Raw genomic sequence first — 20,565 nt, 5'->3', positions numbered from 1 at the left:
GAGGATTTTTTTTAAAAAATCACAAATTGCTGCAGAATTGAATTTTAAATTGGAAAAAAAAGAGAAACTGAGAAAACCTAAGCTGACAGATCCTTCCATCCCTAGATGCAGGATCAGCCATGCTGGCCTCTGCAGTCAGCACTGTAGGACATCTGCCTGAGCCCACACACTAGCAAGGCACCACTTCCAAACCTCAGACGCCTCTGCCCTGTTCTTCTTCCTCCTTGCAGATGCTGCCTCTGCACTGGCCCTATCATCACCATCATCATTGTTGACATTTATTTGTATGTCATGTTTCTAAACCATCCTCAAAGCGGCTAACGACATGAAAACAGTCACATAAGCTAATGTACCAACAGTTACAAGACATAACAAAATATAAACAGTCGCATAAACAAAGGGCTAATGCAAACCCTTCATATTAATAAATATGAAATAAAATTAAACTGCCCAGTGATAATTCATAACAAGTTCTAACCATAAAAAAATACAAGAACACAATCCAGATAACAGCAAAAATAATGCAGCTCCAAAACAAAATCTTGACCCTCAGCAACAAACCCTAAACATTATCCCACTCCAATAGTCTCTCTGTACCTTAAGAGGCAGAAGCGTCCTTTGTAGGTGGAGTCGGTCAGGGCCCTGTCCTCACAGATCAGGAGGAAATTGGTCAGACAGAGAGCAGGGACCAAGTCTTGTAGGACTCACATCTCCAAGTGTGGAAGCAGAAGCACAAGTAAAAAGGCACCACAGATCCACCATGACTCTCACTCTCTCAGTCTGGATTGTATTTTATTTATTTATTTTATTGCATTCCATTTATATCCCACCTTTTCTCCTAAGGGCTCAAGGCAGCGTACATGGTTATCCCCCTCCTCATTTAATCCCCGTAACAACCCTGTGAGGTAGGCTAGGCTGAGACACAGTGTCTGACCCAAGGTCACCCAATGAGCTTCATGGCTGAGTGGGGATTCAGACCCTGGTCCAGGTCCTGGTCCAACAATCTAACCACTACACCACACTGGCAGTGCAGCTTGGGGCACAGAGAGAAGAGGGAACGAATCTGCAGTGGTGACGGCAGTGATGAGGTGGTCCAGTGAAGGGCACCCTGTCTGAGGGTCACCCAAATTGTGGGCACTCCACCTCGGAGTGCATTTGACCCAGAGTGCAAAGGATCAGTGCAAGTAAACTCCTCAATCCATAGATCCCACTTTAAGGTAGGCTTCCCATAGTGGGCATCTGGTTGGCCTCTGTGAGAACAGGATGCTGGACTAGATGGGCCACTGGCCTGATCCAGCAGCCAGGCTCTTCTACGGGCCTTATGTAAGGTGCATTGGTGTCCCAGCTCATCATGGCAGGAAATGTTTGGGTGAGCGGGCCTGTGAAGGTACATGGGTGGGAGGAGGAGAGAATCAATACCGAATAGCCAGAACACAAGTACAGGTAGCTATATATACTTGGCATTAATTATGTATAGCCCTGCAGAAGTCCCAAACACAGTTCATGTCTGTGCCTCTGAATGCAGCCTCAAATAGCTGTGAAGGGCCATTAGCTCAATAGCCTGTTTCCGGAAGAGGCAACTTCCTCTATTGATATGTTGTGCATCCTCGGGAGCTGCTGCCAGTCAGTGTCGACGGTCCTGGGCTAGACAGACAAACAGACTGACTCTGTATAAGGCAGCTTCTCCTCTTCCTGTGCTGTCAATCCTGGACAGCTGCTGCCAGTCAGTGTAGACAATACTGAGCTAAATGGGCTGACTCAGACTAAGGCAGCTCCCTCTGTTGGTATGTTGTCAGCTCTGCCCGTCGGTGCAGAGAGTATTGAGCTGGATGGAACAACGGGCCGACTTGATATAAAGGCAGCATCCTAGGTTCCTCATGCTTTCCTGCCATTTGCATCTGGCCCATTGCTTGCCCAGGGTCCTAGTTAAAAGCTTCTCTCTCTCTCCTTGCTTTGCCTCTCCCCGCCTCCCATGCACCCCATCATCAGTTCCTCCCTCTTTTCAATTAGGCCAGTCCTCCACTCCTGAGGACAGTTGTGTTCCTACCACATGCTGGGTGAAAACTGAAAGGTTTAATTACCTCCTAATGCCCCCAGTGGGGAAGCCAGCCAGCTTCCAAAACCCTGCATCCCACATCAAAGGCCAAGGGGGAAATTGGGGGCCCAGCAGGGCTGATCCAAGCCCACCAGGCAGCTATTCTCTGCAAGGAGCGACGCTTGTTCCCACCCACTGTAAAGCCAGGGCAAGAGTTTGCTCTCTGAATGGGATGTTAATCAGGCAATTTCCCGCCCGCCTTCATCCTGCCTCGGGGTCCCTTTGCACAGCTTGTCCTTTAGATTATGGGGCAATGACAATTACTGAGGGAGGAGGCTGGGTGGGGTGGGGGAGATGCCCGGGCTTCATCACAGCAAAGAGGCTTCTGCCACATTGTTTGTCGCTTCAAGTTTGACACTGCCGGTCAAATCAAATCAAATAAAGGAATTGCAAAGCAAGAGGTTTGCAGACCTGCTGATATCCTTCCGCTTGGATGGTTGCAAAAGGAGGTTAGATCAATTTCATGGGAAATAAGGCTACTAGTCAGTGGCTGCCAGCCACTCCAGTATCAGAGGCAACACGAAGGGAAGATTGCTGCTTGTGGGCTTCCCACAGGCATCTGGTTGGCCACTGTGGGGACGGGATGTTGGACTAGCTGGGCCTTTGGCTCTCCTTAGGTTTTTAGGAGAGGGGTTGCACTCACATTCCATTTCAAACCTATCTGCCTGGCCTGCACTGGACAGGGGCAAGGACTGCCCGAGATCCCAATGGATGGATCCCAGTCAGTCCAGGTGGAAGAACATCATGAGCAAAAGATATTGCTCAAATGTCTACTGTCTTTTCAGCCCCCAATATTTGTTACTTGTCAACAGCTACTAGCCACAATGGCTAGGTTCTCCAGTATGCCTCTGAATATTAGTTGCTGGGGAATCACAAGCAGAAAGAGTGCTCTTATGCTCAGGTCCTGCTTGTGGGTTTCCCATAATGGGCATCTGGTTGGCCACTGTGAGAACAGGATGCTGGACTGGATGGGCCACCAGCCTGATCCAGCGGGGCTCTTATGTTCTTGTCCACTTGCAGAATAGTTTTTAGTAAGACTAGCAACACTGCACTACCAAATATATTCCAATGTCCCTATTTACAGGTGACACTCCCTATTTTCAGACCCCTAGTAAACCCTATTTGGGTTGCTTCAGGATCCGAGGTTAAAACTTAGTTCATGCAAGTTCCCATTCTTCAGGGTGCAGTTCTCTGTCCTGGGCAACCAGAAATTAGATCTCTAACTGGGTCCATCTTGCAATGAATGCAACTTGTATCCAAGGCTGCATATGCATGTGCATGAACATTAAGGCACTGCACACACACGAACATTAACATGCCATGCAGTGTGGAGCCTGCCATTTCTCTTGCCACAGCTGGTGAATCAGGGTCAACTGCAAGCCATCATTTAAAGCAGAGCTGGGGGACCCTTGGACTCCAGCTCTCATCAACACCAGCCTGCATGGCCAATGGTCAGGGAGGATAGGAGTTGAAGTCCAGCAATATCTGGAGGGCCACAGGTTCCCAACCCTAGTTTACAACTTTAATTACCCACAATGCCCCAGAATAGCTATGTCATGCTCTCTAAGGCATTGTGGGTAATTGAAATGGCAGCTTGTAGTCAACTGGCAGGTACCCACCACAGCGACCCTGAGGGCAGGCATCAGTGCCAGTGGACCCTCACTGGGGCCCTAAAGCCCTGGCAGCTGCCTGAGAGTGCAAGGTGCTGACGTCAGGTCTGGGTCAGCCACTCTGTCTAGCCTAACCTACCCTGCAAATTTGTCACGAGGGGAAAATATTGGATAACCTCAGCAGACGCCCTGAGCTGAGACAGTAATTTGATAGATAAATAAATACAAATTAATTGCACAACCTAAGTCAACCTGTGGCATGCTGCTGCCTGGATTAGGCAGGCAGGCAGGAAGGCCGGCAGCCAGCTGAAAAGTTGTCTGCTTCTTTCTTTATTTGCAAAAGAAAAATGGTTCTTCAATTTGGGTACCGGTTTGCTCTCTTCTCCATGCCAAACCCACTAATGGCTATGGAAACTCCACCCATTCTAGACCAAGATACGGGCATGCATTGGGGCTGGTTGCTTGGGAGGAACAGAACAGGGCAGGCAGCAAAACACCTGACAATAACAACTGACAGTAAGGGGAGGAGGCAAGGACCCAGGGAGTGACTAGATTGTCCCCCTAACCATTCTTGGCTCATTCAGCAGAAACAAGGGAAGGGTCAGACTCTCGGTCCATCTAGCTCAGTATTGTCTACACTGACTGGCAGCAGCTCTCCAGGGTTTCAGGCAGGGGTCTCTCCTAGTCCTATCTGGAGATGGGGGGGATTGAACCTGGGACCTTCTGCAGGCAAGACAGATGCTCTGTCACTGAGCTATGGCCCTTCCCCAAGAGGGCCCGTAACAAACAATGTGGAGTGATTCTATTCAGGAACCAAAACACTCCATTCCATATAGTCTCTGCAATCTAGCCTTCTGTGCCCTCCCCACCACCACCACAATCAACCAGTCAGCATTCTGAACCCACTGAGCTGTTTGGGGTTTCTCCCCCCCCTTAGGATCCCCCCAAGTTTCATTGTTCTTCTGCAAACCTGAGCCTGTTGATACCCAATGGTGACTGGTGCCCATTGGGACTGGCGGGGCGGACGGCAGGGAGCCCCAACAGTAGGTGGAGCCAGAGCCAAGGACAGGCGGAGCCAACTCATTCTAGCTGTCTCTCCCTCCTCCGCCGCCCTGCTGAGTTCTATGGGGGGGCAACACTGAGGAGGAGGAGGAGGAGGAAGCTGACAGCCAGTGCCGCCACCTCCTAGACTGGTTGTAAGAAAGAAGGCAGGCAGGTGGGGGGGTTGGCTGAAAGCAGACCGAGGTCGCTGGGAGACAATGCTCCACTTGCCCTAACAGAGCAGCCTCCACTGCTGACTCCTCCTTCTTCTGCATGGAAGGTGCCGTATTGGCTACTTAAAGACCAGCGCTTGTAGAATTGCAGTTGCTATCAGTATTTATGGTCACAGCATATTTATTTATTTTTATTTCGTTTGGGGAGAAAATAAACTTGCATCCCACCTACTTTCCAAGGAACACGGGGCTGTATCCAATGCTAGCCACTCTCGCTGAAATTAATAGACATGGCTAACGTAGGCCCATTAATTTCAAAAGGGCTACTCTGAGTAGAAGTCAGTTGAATATAATCCAAGGGCCCCAGCGCGTCAGAATCCCAGAGAACTATTCCCAAATCAAAACCAACCACAGAAACCACAACCACCAAAAAACAAAAGCAAACCTACAGTAACAATTCCAACGCAGCCAAGGACCGGACAGGAAAAAAATCAGCCGAAGGCTTTTTTGAATAGCTTTGCCTTCACCAGCCACTTGAAGCCACAAGAGCGGAGGGAGAGCCCAGCTGCTGGACCAGTCCAGTGGCCCATCTAATCCAGCATCCTGTTCCCACAGTGGCCAACCAGATGCCCATGGAAAGCCCGCAAGCCAGCTGGACCTGAGTGCAACAGCCATCTCTCCCCACTTGGGATTCCCAGCAACTGGCATTCAGGGGCACCCTGTCTGTGACAGTGGAGGCGAAACACAGCCTAGCCATGACGACAAGCCCTGATGCACCTCCTTTTGGAAGGCATTCCGCAGCGTGTCCAGAAGGGGCGCTTGCACGACATCTAGACAGTGCCTCCGAGAATGTGTAGAGAGCCCACTACTCATTATTTGCAGCAGGAAAATAGCTCAGTGGTAGGGAACATGCTTTGCATGCCAAAGGTGCCAGGTTCAATCTCTGGCATCTCCAGTTAGGGCTAGGAAAGCCTCCTGCCTGAAACCCTGAGGAGCTGCTGCCTGTCAGTGTAGACAAACCATTCCTGACCTCTAGATGATATTGGACTCCAGCTCCCATCAGCCCCAGCCAGAATGGCCAATGATCAGGGATGATGGGAGTTGTAGTTCAAAACATCTGGAAAGCACCAAGTGTCATGGCCCCGTCAGAGGACTCATCAGACGAGGATGACTCGGGAGTAACAGCAGCAGACCCAGAAGGAGAAATGGAGGAAACTCCTGAGAACCCAGCTCCTTCTCCCCCTCAGCTGCAGAGCACCCCAGACACAGCTGAAGCCCTTCAGCCAGACGCAAACAGTGAACAGGATACTCCCCCCTCACCTGCAGAACGCAGACAACAGAAGGTCAGGCAGAAGAGGGGCAGGCCTGTCCACTTAAGGCCAAAACGCTGATGGCTCACACCTGCTGACAAACCTGCTCCTTAAAAGTCAAACCTTGGTTTCAGCTTGTTGCTGACTACAACGTCAGGCGTGACCACTGTGTGTTTTCCTATCCCCTGAACCTTGACTTGGACTGATCTCTCGGCAAACTAGACCCGGACCTTCACTGACGTCTCTTCTGGATTTCTGGCTTGGCACGTAAGCTTTGAACGGCCTCTGCCCTTATCTTGCTTCCTCCTTGCTAGCCTGGCAGATTTATAGCCAAGCTGCTGGCTGAGGACTTACGGCCCGGCAATTACCAAGGAATCTCCAGCCCTGCCTCCACCCCCACCAACACTGCTGTCTCAGTGAAGAGCTGACACCAGGTTGGGGAAGGCAGGTGGAGCTAGATGGACTAGTGATGTCATTCAGTATAAGGCAGCTTGTTATCTTCCTACTGAATCACATCTCTCTCAAACAGACAAACACACAAGTTTGGCAACTTGCAGTTGGGGGCTAAAACAACCACCAGCAAAGGATCTACAACTATCACTCCTGTGCCTCCGGGGCAGGGGGAGGGGGAAATGGAAGAAGGGACATCCAGCCTTCCGGTTTTGTACTTTGGGTCTAAGCAAAAAGTTATCCCACCCTCCCCGCTGGAGGATGTGCATTCTTGGCCCAATAATTTTCTCTAAATTCTGGATGAGACATATTGCCTTGCACAGCCCTGAATCTCTTCCAACCTTTTGAAGGGGAAAAGAGATACCCTTGCTTTATATTAAAGGAACAAGGGGTCTTTAGTTGGGTAGCAAGGAAGCCAAGTTAGCAAGCCACTGACTGGTTGTGTGCCCAGCTCTGCCAAAAAAGTATTTTTGAAATATTAATTTCAAAATATACATTTCCCCCTTTTAAGCCAAGAAAGTGTGAGAGATTTTTTTCCATTTAGCTGTCATAAATGTATGCATTCTTATGGTCATGCAATATCTCTCACTTCCCAAAGATTAATGATGCGGAGTTTCAAAAGTCAATACATGCTAACAGAGTCAGATGACATCCAGCTTCCCTCTAGGCCAGCCTTTCCCAACCAGTGTGGCTCCAGATGTTGTTGGACCACAACTCCCATCAGCCTCAGCCAGCATTGCCAATGGTCAGGAAGGCTGCTCTAGGCAATCTTGGGCTAGCCCAGCAGATAAAAGAGGAGGTTGGGGCCCACACTAGATATCATTTTTATTGTGCATTTATGACGATTTGTGCTTGTGATGGTTTTGGGGTGGTAATACACAGCTGTCAAGAATGTTTGCTCCTGCAAAGGTTTCAGGGCAGATGCGCTGCTTCATTTCCAGTCAGTGCATGTCCCATAATGTCCTGCTGAAATCCTGTAACATTTGGACGGTCCACCTTTTTTGTCCTGTTTTGTTGCGCTAAAACAGCTGGTATAGCAGTGGGGAGGAAAGCCTGGCTGGGAGTCCAGAGTCTGTGAGTTCAAATCCCTGCTCGTGTCTCCTGGGTGTCAAGGGCCAGCTAAAGATCACCCCCACAGGGAGTGGCTCCGGTTATGTGCCCTGCCACCTGTGCAGCCGTGGGCAAGCTGCATAGTCCCAAGGAGCCCAGTTGCCCCCCAGCTGGCAGTTGCGGACAAGGAAGGGGCTGGCTTGTGCAGCTGTGGCAAGCTGAGCAGGCCCTAGCCAGCTGGGGAGGACTAGCCTCAGAGGGAGGCAATGGCAAACCCCCTCTGAATACCGCTTACCATGAACACTCTATTCATAGGGTAGCCATAAGTCAGGATCGACTTGAAGGCAGTCCATTTCCATTTTGTTGCGCTACTAATGTGACACACACGTCTCTTGCAGTTATACGTCATCCCGCTTTCAATACGTTTGCACCTGCATATTGCCTTGTTTCCTATCTCCCATAGCTTCCTGCTGAAATCCTGCAACTTTTCTCACACAACAAACATTTTTGGGGGTGTTTTGTCCGTGCTTTTGCTGTGCCACAATGTAAGAGTGCCCCTCCAGACAGCAATGACAGAGTAACACTGGGGAAGCACTGCAGAACAACTAATAAACAGGAAATTGTGTGGATTGTCCTGTATAAATCCACCACTAATGTACTATTGAGCCAGTGTGGTGTAGTGGTTAAGGTGTCGGACTATGGGTTCAAATCCCCACATAGCCATGAAGCTCACTGGGTGACCTTGGGCCAGTCACTGCCTCTCAGCCTCATGAAAACCCTATTCATAGGATCGCCATAAGTCGGAATTGATTTGAAGGCAGCACATTATTATTAATGTACTATTATTGTATCAAAGTTAGGTTGCAGAACACACACACACAGTCTGGAGGTGCCCATAATCTAATGTTTGGTGTAGGTTCAATTAGGAATGGGCAAGAAATTCAATTCAGTTCACATTTAAAGCCTGATCTATCATATTCTCACTTCTGAAACAACATGAGAACCGAAACACAGCCATCCTTCAAAATTTGCACTTATTTGAATTTTGCAATGCAATTTGCCGACCAAACAATGTTTACAAAAATGCATTTGTCAGGGGAAAGCGTGCATAAAAATGAATATATGACCGAAAATAACATACAAAAATGCCTTTATATTAGGATAAACTGCTTGCAAAAATGTGTACATGAGTCAAAACTGCCTACAAAAATGTGTTTATTAGGAGAAATTTGCACTAAAATGCTGGAGAATTTCCATGAGGATTTAAAAAATAATAATTGCAAATTGCTGGCGAAATGTGGAGAACTGAATTTAAGTTTGGAAAAATGAGAAACGGAAAGAAACGAAATAGGCAGATCTTTCTGTTCCTGGGTTCAGCAGATAATAACAACCTGGTGAGAAACAAACAAACAGGCAGAGTTCTGCACCCGTTAAACAGTGACAGCTAAACGGCAAGAAACTAGCCCCAGGAACCCAACAAAGAGAGGTACAAAGGGAGGAGGGGATGGTGAGATAACGTTCACAAAATTAACAGATTTGCAGGCCTTTTATAGCACAGTCCTATGCATGCCTACTCACAAGCAAATCCTATATAGCAAGGGTGGGCAGAAGATGGATCAAGATCTACTGGTCGATCTCTGGAAGATTTGCAGTAGTTCACCTTTCATTTCTGACTCCAAATGTTTAACAAAAGCAGCAAATTCCTCTCTTGCCCCCACCAAAAAAAAAAAGATATGGGAGGGGAATTAGCTGAAATGAAGAAAGTTTAAGGGGGGAATCTGGAATAGATTTTTGTTAGACAGTCTGAATAGTGCTCAGTTCTGGTAATGGGGTGAGTCCTCCTAGGCTGAGATGCACTCAGAGGTGACATCTTCCTTAATTCTCAGTGTATGTCTATCCTAATTTACTTAAGCCACTATTTCCACTTGGCCCCAGCTGGCGGACCTCAGGGGTCTAAGAAAAAACAATGTAGATCTTGCATGCTTGAAGTCCACCCACCCCTGCTAGCGAGTTCAATGGAGCTTATTTCTAGGCAGTGCCTTTTTTTTTTTTAAATGAGGTTCCGGTACTCATATTTTGATAAAAGTGTCGAGGGTGCCAGCACAAAGTGGCTGCCATGGGCAGCAAAAATAAAGGTGATGGTATTCCGTACCGGTGAGAACCATCACACAAAACAACAACACTGCTCTCAGGTAAGGGTTAAAAGCAAGGGCAGAGAAACTCAGGCCCAGGGGGCCAAATGCGGCCCTACAGCCCTCTCTGTCCAACCTTTGGGACTCTCTCCAGGCCACACACCTTCTTTCTCTCACTGGTCTCGCTTCACATTCTCCATGAGTGCTTTTGCCTGGCTGCAATGTGTGCTTGAACTCCGAAAATAACAGAGCATAGCATGATAATAGCATGAAGACTATGCTCTGCCTCCATGGTTGGAGGCAGTAAGCCTTGCTATGGCTAACCCACTTTCAAGCTTGGCCCAGAACTCTGGCTTCTAGCCCTGCAAAGAAGAGCACCTCATAACCCGTGCCAAGCACACTTGAAGGCAAGCCCTTCAAGTCTTACATACTCTCTTTCCTGGGGCCTTAATTCACTCTGTCCCTGGAGCTGCCTTGATCTGAATGAGATGAGCCATGCTTTAAAACGAAAAAGACGCAGCCCTGGCTCCAGATGAATTCAAGCACTAAGCAGGCAACAAACTATAAATTCTCCCATGCTGCAGCTGCAGAACAGTACAAGCAGATACTTGGGAGCTGATGCAGCAAAACTTAAACTAATCTGTAAGTGATTTTATGGGTTTTGCTTTCCAGGAAACAATAACCGAGATGAAACTATACACACACAGGGAGAAAGTGGGTGTAGGGATGGGTGAGCATTTCCATTCAGTTTGCATTTCGAGCTGAATCTATCAAATTTGCAACTTTCCAAAACAGTATGAGAACTGAAACACAGCCTTCCTTTAAAATTCTCTTATTCAAATTTTGCGATGCAGTTCGTCAACAAAAACATGCATCTATTAGGGGAAAGTGAGAATTAAAAAAGTGAATATATGATTGAATGAATGAATGAATGAATGTTTATTTCGGTCCATGACCAGCAAGAATATATGATTAAAATGCATTACATAATGAGAAAAGGCTTGCAAAAATGTGAACGTTAATTGAAACTGCCTACAAAAATGTGTTTATTAGGAGAAATTTTAGAGTGTTTTTTTTTTAATTGCAAATTGTTGAGGAAATGTGGAAAAGTGAAATTAAGATAGGGAAAATGAGAAACTGAGAACCAACACAGACCGATCTTTCCATCCCTAGTTGTGGCTGGGTCGGTGTGCATGCGCATGCATGTGTGAGAGAGAATGCAATGAAGGTTGTCATAAGAACATAAGAAGAGCCCCAACGCTGGATCAGGCCAGTGGCCCATCTAGTCCAGCATCCTGTTCTCACAGTGGCCAGCCAGATGCCCAAGGGAAGCCTGTAAGCAGGACCTGAGTGCAACAGAAACTGGCATGCGGAGGCCATACTGCCTCTGACCATGGAGACAGAGCATACCCATTATGGCTAGTAGCCGTTGACAGCCTTATCCTCCATGAATTTGTCCAAACCTCTTTTAAAGCCATCCAAATTGGTGGCCACCACGGCCTCTTGTGAGAGCGAGTCCACCCTAAGGCCATTAAAAAATTTGGATGAGAACTTAGGAACAAGTTTGAGTCAATTTGTTTAGGATGCAATCAAGACTAGGGGGTTCTCTCCCATTGCAGGTGTCAGATCAGCAGAGTCACTCTGGAAATGATTTGCCTTTAAATTACTGCTGTCATGAATAGTCACTGTGCTCAACTTGGATACGTTTGCATTTTGCATAGATAGAGCCTCTCACTGCTGCCACATTTGTCACTTTTTGTCAAACTGTCACATTTGACATTTTCCTTTTTATATACTGATGTGCATGTCTATGTGGATAACTCTAGACCACAGCTGAGCAGCCCGTTTTCCTCAACACCTCCTGAAAGCTGCCCTGTTCTTCCCTCAGAGGAAGGGCCATAGCTCTGGGGCAGAGCATCTGCCTTGCACACAGAAGGTCCCAGGTTCAATCCCCAGTGGCATCTCCAGGTAGGGCTAGGAGAAAATCCTGCCTGAAACCCTGAAGAGCCACTGCCAGTCAGTGTAGACAATACTGAGCTAGATGGACCAATGGGTTTGACTCAGTATAAGGTAACATCCCACGTTCCTACGTTTGCAATTCTCTGTGTGGTTTAACAATCAGTCTCTCTTTCCAGGGAACTCTGGAAATTGTAGCTCTGTGAGGGGAGCAGCAGTCTCCTAACAACTCTCAGTACCCTTCACAAAGTACACTTCCCAGGATTCTTTGGGGGGAAACAATGACTGTTTAAAGTGTTATCGTAGGGGCTTTGAATGCATGGTGCAGACGGGGCCTAAAAGTATATTAGCAAAGTAAAAAATGCTGCTCACAGGGTCATTACCAACAGCCTTGCAAAATAAGCCAGCTCCCCTGTTTCGTGTTAACTAGTGACGGCTTTAAAAAACACCAGATAACTGGTCAGCCTCTGCATTATTACAATGCAGCAACTGGACTCTCTCTAAAGAGATTTTTGGTTGCTTTTGTCCAAGTCCAGCAATAGGGCTTCAACCTGGGCGTAATGTTATTTCTCCTCTTGTTTTTCAGATTACAAGACTGCAAACAGCGTCTCCGCTGGAGTCTTGGACAAAGCAGCCAGCGAAGGGCAAAGAGCGAGATCTCAACCTTCCTCCTTTAAAAGTGGCTCCAGGGTGGGTGTGACATTGCCTCTGCTCTTTCCGCCCAATGTTCACTGGGAACTGTCCAGCAAAAGAGTGCAGGAGTTCAGTGCTGAATCCTAACCCCAGGACACAGTGGAAGACTAAAAAGATGAAAACACACCAACGTCTATGTGTCTGGATAGGCTTGGCCAAACAAAAAAAGTTTTAAGAAGGCGCTGAAAATAATGCAGTGAAGGCGCCTGCCTGATGTCAATAGCAGGGAGTTACAATCATTGGGCTGAGGAAGCACAGAGATAGAGACATATTTGGGAGGTTAGGCTGAGAGATAGTGACTGGCCCAAGATCACCCAATGAACTTTTTATAGCTGTGTAGGAATAAAGCTGTATCACTGTACACTAAAGTCAGGATCATACAGACCATGGTATTCCTGATCTCTATGTATGGATGTGAAAGTTGGACAGTGAAAAAAGTGGATAAAAACCAACTCGTTTGAAATGTGGTGTTGGAGGAGAGTTTTGCACATACCATGGACTGAGAAAAAGACAAATAATTGGGTGTCAGAACAAAATAAACCAGAACTGTCACTAGAAGCTAAAATGATGAAACTGAGGTTATCATACTTTGGACACATAATGAGAAGACAATGCTTGGGAAAACAGAAGGAAGTAGAAAAAGTGGAAGGCCAAACAAGAGATGGATTGATTCCATAAAGGAAGCCACAGACCTGAACTTACAAGATCTGAACAGGGTGGTTTATAATAGATGCTATTGGAGGTCACTGATGCATAGAGTCGCCTAAGTCATAATCAACTTGAAGGCATATAATAACAACAACAAGGGAAGTGTCCCCAAAACTGGCATTTTATGCTGTTGCCACTACAATATGGAATGCCCTTACCTCTGGCATATGTGAAGCAGCAACCATAAGTTGCTTCAGATGTCTTGAAAAGACTTCTCTTTCTGCCCAGGCATTGCATACCTCATGACGTAGGCCCCTGTCCTATGTGCTTAAATACCCTAATTTATTTATTTTTATTTGCTTTTACATGTTTTCTACTGCTGCTTTATTGGCATTAGGCTGTATTTTTGTTTTAATGACATTGTGAAGTATATTGCTTAGCAATGTTTAACATATTACGCTGTTTATAAATGCTTTTAAATAAAAAAGGATAGGGATTTGAACTGAGATCTTCCCTGCCCCATCTCCAACACTTTAATCTAGCACAGCTGTGCTAGCTGGGGAGGCTGGTGTAATCCAAAATGCCAGGAGGGCACTAGGTTGGAGAAGTCTGCTTGAACCATTACATTAGACTGCGCCTCTTGCAATCAGATCTCATGTTACAACAGAGCATGCTTTATACTGAAATTGACAACATTTTAAAAGTGAGCTACTTTGGCCGGATCATGCCCTTGGTATGAAGTTGTTGTAGAATGCTATGTGGTGGGTTGGGGGGAACCTGCAGACCTTCAGATGTCATTGGACTTGAACTGCCATCAGCCCCAGGCAGCAGAACCAATAATCAGGAATGATGATGAGGACTGTAAGAACATAAGAACAATTCTGCTGGTTCAGATCAGTGGCCCATCTAGTCCAGTACCCTGTCCTCACAGTGGCCAAACAGATGGGAAGCTCGCAAGCAGGACATGAGCACAATAGCACTGTCCCCTCCTGCAGTTTCCAGCAACTGATATTCAGAAGCATACTGTTTTCAACAGCAGAGGTAAAACATAGACATCAAGGTTAGAAGTTCAGCAACACTTGGAGGACCACAAGTTATCCATCCCTGTTATGGGAGGTGCGGTAGGTGGCAACACGAGAACAAGCCTTCTCAGTGGTGGCTTCCCATCTGTGGAATGCTCTCCCCAGGCAGGCACACCTGGCACCATCACTGTCTCTATTTAGGCTGCAAGTAAAATAAAAAATTATTCACCCAGGCCTTTGGGATTTAGTGTTCTGTTTGTTTTTAGTCAGGTGGGGAGAAGTTGGATTTTGTTTTTATGTAGTCTGAGTACTTTAGGTTGTTTTTATTCTTGTTTTTAAATCTGTTTCCACCATTAGTTAGTTGCTTTGAATTTTCAATTTAGAAAAAAAGTGACTAATAAATATTATGATATATAAATAATATATGGGAAGAGGCCCTCGGTTATAAGCAAGGAAAGGACCAACATTTTTCTAGGGGTACTAATGTCAGAATCTGTGGCAAAAGCTCTGACCTTTTTCTTTGGGGCAGCAGAGCAACCCTCAGGAGGTCAGTGCTTTTTGCCTCATTCTCTCTCCTGTCCTCTCTCTCTCTCTCTCTCTCTCCCCCTCTCTTTTGGTTGAGTCATTGAATCAGCAAAAGACGTTGAACCCTCAGGGCCCAAATAATTCCTGCTGCTTTGATTCCTGCTTCTGTTTTTATTACCTGGATCTCAGCCACTGAGCCAACAGATGGGGACCAAAATATCAGCACTGCCAACGCACGACATAAGAATAATTCATCACTGGGTGTATCTTCCTGGGGTGGAGTCTGAAAAGGGGTCAGATATGCATCCAAGGGCCTAAATAAACATTGGTATGAAATAAAATCCCAATGGCCTTTCTTGGCAGTGGTGTTCAAAGAGGAAAGCTGCTTTGGGAGGGGGTGATTTACAGAGGAGAAGCAATGGTGTAGGTGTTTAACCCTCCCCCCCTGCCATTCCCTACCCCAAATGAGTGAGAAATTCGATTCAGTTTGCATTTGAAGCCAAATCTAATTCACACTTTCTGAAACAATACGAGAACCAAACACAGCAATCCTTCAAAACTTGCACTTACCTCAGTTTTGCAATGCAGTTCTTGAACCAAACAACGCTTACAAAAATGCATACGTTGGGGAACAGTGTGCATAAAAATAAATAAATTAGTGAAAATAACATACAAAATTTCCCCCAAAATGCTGGAGAATTTTCATGAGGATTTTTTAATATATATATATATAATAATAATCCACAAATTGGGCAGAAATGTGGAGAACTGAATTTAAGATTGGGAAAATGAGAGAACCCAAACGGACAGATCTTTCCACCTCTAGTTTATTCTCATAAGTTCATAGTTCGATCCCTGCAAGGAGAGGGGGAAATGAGCGGGGGTGAGTTGGAGCAGAGAAGTGGCTGTTGGAGAGCGGGTTAAGCACACACTCCTTCACTGCTTCCCTAAAGTAAATCATTCCTCCTGCTGTTGGGCTTCTTACTGGGGCATCTGGTTGGCCACTGCAAGTACAGGATGCTGCATTAAATGGGCCACTAGCCTGATCCAGCAGAGCTCTTCTTATTTTCTCCTAAATATGAGTTCTTTTTCTTAAAAAAAAAAAGAGATTCTTGTGGTTTGGTTAGACACAGATGAGTGTAACGGCAATGTGAGAGACATCCCTGCAGGGGTGAGTCTGCAGCAATCATGATTCTGTAGAATCGACAAAAGCTAATCCTTGAAGCAGACTGGTTGCAACTGTGCACCGACAGAGTGATTCTGTTGAGAAGAAGAGATCTGGATACCTCAAGTACCATTCCCCACCACCCAAAATGAGATCCTGCACTCAGGGTAGGACTCTAGGCAGACATCTAGGGCCCAAAGAATAAGCTATAAGTAAGGCAATCCAAGTAAGACAAGAGTAAGATAGTTCAAGAGTACTTTATAAAACATATTAATTTTCAAAATGGCAAATTATTGAAACTTCAAGTTACAAAGTTCCCCAAATCATTTAGATTTTTAAAAAATCCCTTTGGCCATTAACACTGTTTTTATCTAAGCTGTAATCCTTACAAAAAGCTTATAAAGTGAGTCAGTACTATTATTCCCTATAGAGGAGATTGGCAGACAGGGCGGTGGTGGCTTGTGCCCGTTGGGACTGGTGGAGCGGAAGGCAGAGAGGCCAACAGAAGGTGGAGCCAGAGCCAATGACAGGCAGGGGCAACTAATTCTACTTCTGCTCCCATCCTCCCCCTTAATGTCAACATTGAGGAGGGAACCAACAGTCAAGGCCACACTCTGGACAGGATGTAAATAAGAAGACAGGGCAGGTGGGAGCTAGCTAAGGGCAGACTGAAGTTGGTGGGGCTTTGCCCTAACAGACCAACCTCCACTGGGGTGGGGGGAGAAGAAGCAGACTGAGACTGAAGGGCTGCCTGCCTGAGGCCACCTAGCAAGTTCATGGCAGAGGCAAAATTCGAACTGGGGAATCCCTGGCTTCTAGCAGTCTCGCAGCCCTTATAGCACCCCAAGCTCTCTTCCTTCCCCACAAATGCTCTACCATAAGGGAAATTGAGGCAGGATGCTGGAAAAGAAAAATGCCCTCCTTTCATTGCAGCTTGAACATTATTTCCTAATTGGCAGGATGCGGAAAGTGAGGAGAAAAAGCTTGTCCTGTGGCTACTTGCAACAGTGCCAGAATCCTAGGAAGGGCAAAATCAGATCAGACATGTCGGAACACAAGCAGGTCATTAATAGATGGTGGAGCCGTTGAGCCTCAAGACTGCGTCATTGCGCAAAATAGGTTCTGCAAACAGCATAAGAGCTTCAGTTAGGGATACTGGCTTAGTATCTCACCCGTGATATCTTCTTGTAAAGAGTTCTGAATGAAGCTTGGTCTCCACCAACAGAAAAAGAATCAAAAGCATATCCTTCAAATCCAAGTCTGAATTCCCAGATGAATAATTGTAGTGCAGCGATGCCAGTAACCAACGGGTCTAGAACCAAGAACCTCCAGTTCCATCTTTAGCTGTCCCCAAGACACTACACCTGTGGTTTGGAGCACCTTTTATGGATGTGAGACACACCGGACTGGACCCACCCAGGTTGGACATTTGGCCTGCTCTGTGAGGAAGGATTACAAAGGCCTTTCCATTTGGATTGAGATTTCTCCTGAGCAACAAGGCCTTCCCTTTCTTTACATGCCACTTTTTAATTATTCAGTCACTTGGCTATAATCCTAGAATTACTTACTCCAAAGTAATGCCTGCTGAACTAAATGAGACCTACAGTAGGGCCCCGCTCATACAGCGGGTTACATTCCGGACCCCCGCTGTAAAGCAAAAACCGCTGTAAAGCGGATCCCATTGACTTACATTGACCAAAATGGCGCCCGGCGGCAAAAAACCGCCATAAAAGCAGAACAAGCACTGTAAAGTGGGGCCTTTCTACAATTCACAACCGCTGTATTAGCGGAACGCTGTAAAAGCGAAGCGCTGTAAGGCGGGGCCCTACTGTATTTCTAAGTAAATACATTCAAGGTCAGGCTGCTAATAGAGCAACAGAGTATCAAAATCTCACTTGATCAGGTGACCATCTAAATGAGGCTATAACAAACCTTTGTAATAATGCGGCCTTCCTTAGATCTTAGCTGCTGCCTGCAAATGTTTGCCCGATCGCTCAAAGTCACCACTGTAAGTTCAGCATCTTCCTTGGTTTTTACTTGAAGAGGGTTGAGCAAATGCCTAATCTAAGAGAGAACCATGCACAGCCTCTATGGTGTGACTAATTGCTTGTGTAGGATTAGAAGGCAATAGACCTTGATTCAAATCCCCATTCAGCCACACAGCTAGGGATGGATGAATCAGTCCATTTCAGTTTGTCTTTTTCCAATCTTAAATCCAATTCATCACATTTCTACATGAGTTTGCAATAAAAAAGGCTTTGCATTCATCAGCACTTTAGAATGCACTTCTAACAAACATTTTTGCATGCAATTTTTCCTAACAGAGGCATGTGAGACTTGAATACTACTCTGAGTTCCTTGGGAGAAGGGTGGGACAAAAATATGATACAGTGCCTTGCAAAAGTAATCAGACCCCTGACCAATGCTCTCATATTACTGTATTACAACTGGTACACTGTAATTTCATTCTGTATATTTTATTTTGAAACACTGAAACTCAACATCAATTATTGTAAGGTGACATTGGTTTTATGTTGGGAAATGTTTGTAAGAAACATACAAAACTGAAATATGTTGCTTGCGTAAGTTTTCCCTGTGCTGTGGAAGCTCCCAGGTTACACAGAAGAAAAACTGCCCTATTGAGGACACAATTACTTTACCATTGGCCTCCACCTGTAAACCAAGTAGCTGTCACATTGTCACGATAAAACCCCCACTGTTGAAGGCTCATTGGTCAGGCTGTGGATCTGAAAGCAAATGAAGACCAAAGAGCATTCTACAGAAGTGAGAGATAATGTAATACAAGTGCATAGATTAGGAAAATGGTACACATAATATCCAAGAGTTTGGATATCCCAGTGAGCACAGTTGGATTGTCCTGCCCAGAGGTGATGGATTCAGACTGAGGCGAGGTGATGTCTTTTTCTCTTTTTATTAGTGTTATAGTTGCATCCAAAGCTGTGCTCTTCATATACCTGTCTACTCTGACTCACTACTCCCCTAACTAGCCTAGCTAAGCAGTCTCTGCAGCATTTGAGGAGAGATGACTCAGCACTTGTGCCTTGGGAGACACTGGCTTAAGTAGGGAAGGTTTTGGCTCGTAAATGGTGGCTCCGCCTGAGTTGCACCCTCCAAAAGTCTCTCTTCTTGCACCTCCTCGCACAGGTCGAGGGGCGGGGCAAGTCTCAGACAATCCATCTGACAACGAGGCTTCGTTAGGTGTTGGTGCGGTCTCTGGAAGCGGGATGCTGATTGGCTGGGGACTTTTGAAGTCCCTGGTGGGAATTCCTGCACAGGAGTAGATAGCACGGGTGGAGAGTAGCTTCCCAACTGCTCGGGCATTGGACTTGCAGGTGGGGCAGGAGCTTCCTCAGTGGAAGTGCCAGGCAGGGGGTTTGGGGGCAGCCAAAACCCTCCCCGCTCGTCTCCCCTCCTTCAGCTTCCCAAGGAGCCTCATCCCCATCTGACTCCCCTCCCTGATCTAACTCTCCCCTCGCCAGGGTCACAACATGGATCAATAATCAGGAAGTGGACACTGCATCACACCACCCAGGCACTGCCAAGAAAAGGTCATCCCTCAAAACTCAGCACTCGAACAAGAAGGAAGCTTCTGAGAGAAGCCACAGAGAGGCCAACAATGACTCTGAAGGAGCTACAGAGTTCAGTGGCTGGGAGTGGAGTCATGGTGCTCCAGTCAACCATATCAAGAGCTCTGCATAACACTGGCCTGTATGGGAGGGTGGCAAGAAAGAAGCCGTTACTCAAAAAGTACCATCTGAAAGCACGTCTGGAGTTTGCCAGAAAGCATGAGAGTGCCCCAGCTGCGATGTGGGAAAAGGTTTTGTGGTCAGATGAGACCAAGGTAGAGCTTTTTGGCCAAAACTCAAAGCGCTATGTGTGATACAATCCTAACATTGCCCATGCCTCAAGACACACCATCCCTACATTGAAGTATGGTGGTGGCAGCACCATGATGTGGGGATGCTTCTCATGAGCAGGGACGGGGCATCTTGTTAAAATCGAAGGAAGAATGGATGGAGCAAAATACAGGGAAATACTGTGAGAGAACCTGCTTCATTCCACTAAAAACTGAAGCTTGGGACAATGATTTTCAGCGGGACAATGATCCAAAGCACAAGGCCAAAGCAACATTGGAGCAAGAACAAAAAGGTGAACATCCTACAGTGGCCCAGTCAAAGTCCTCATCTCAATCCCATTGAGAATCTCTGGCGCTATTTGAAAATTGTTGTCCACAAGTGACATCCAACCAACCTGAATGACCTGGAGAGAATCTGCCAAGAAGAATGGGCCACAATCCCTCCGACACTGTGGGAAAGCTGGTACATACCTACCCCAAAAGACTTAAAGCTGTTACTGCAGCAAAAGGTGGCTCTACCAAATATTAATGTGTGGGGGTTGAATACTTATGCAAGCAACATGTTTCAGTTTTTTATGTTTCTTACAAACATTTCCCAACATTAAACCAATGTTACCTTACAGTAATTGATTTTGAGTTTCAATGTTTCAAAATAAAAGATCACACAGCACGAAATTACAGTGTTCCATTTGTAATTCAGTAATACGAGAGCATTGGTTAGGGATCTGGTTACTTTCGCAAGGCACTGTAAATAAACCTCAGCATAGGAGCAACATGAAAGCTCAAGCACAGTGTCTCTGTATCAATATGCAGTACCT

The 20,565-nt window shown here is 46.3% G+C and overlaps 1 protein-coding gene across 7 annotated transcripts in view; it reads right to left on the bottom strand.

Annotated features, from left to right (window-relative positions):
- Window positions 1-20,565, bottom strand: part of NTN3 (netrin 3) — a 214,450-nt gene that overhangs the window by 114,164 nt on the left and 79,721 nt on the right. The window lies entirely within an intron of this gene.

This window comes from Rhineura floridana, chromosome 17, assembly GCF_030035675.1.
Source record: "Rhineura floridana isolate rRhiFlo1 chromosome 17, rRhiFlo1.hap2, whole genome shotgun sequence".
NCBI classification, from domain to species: domain Eukaryota; kingdom Metazoa; phylum Chordata; class Lepidosauria; order Squamata; family Rhineuridae; genus Rhineura; species Rhineura floridana.
The sequence above is the reverse complement of the archived record's forward strand: the minus strand, read 5'-3'. Positions and strand labels throughout refer to the sequence as shown.